Source organism: Eimeria mitis, genomic scaffold (assembly GCF_000499745.2).
Source record: "Eimeria mitis Houghton genomic scaffold, Emh_scaff336, whole genome shotgun sequence".
NCBI lineage: Eukaryota > Apicomplexa > Conoidasida > Eucoccidiorida > Eimeriidae > Eimeria > Eimeria mitis.
Genome location: NW_013571699.1, coordinates 17,146 through 17,404, shown reverse-complemented (window position 1 = coordinate 17,404; position 259 = coordinate 17,146).

Sequence of the window (259 nt, the reverse complement as noted above, 5' to 3'; positions counted from 1 at the left end):
CCACTAAACTTATATGCACCCAAACCACCCAGGCTATGCGGGGGGTTCTCAAGGCTCTAGGGTTTAGGTAGGGTTTAGGGTTTAGGGTTTAGGGTTCTAGGGTTTAGGGTTTTAGGGGTTAGGGGTTTGTCTAGGGTTTAGGGTTTACTGGGAATATCAAGGGTTTAGGGTTTAGGGTTTGTTTCTGTTTCTGTTTTTTAGGTTTTTTTTTTTTTTCTATATATAAAAATAAATATAAATATGTATATAAATAGAATTG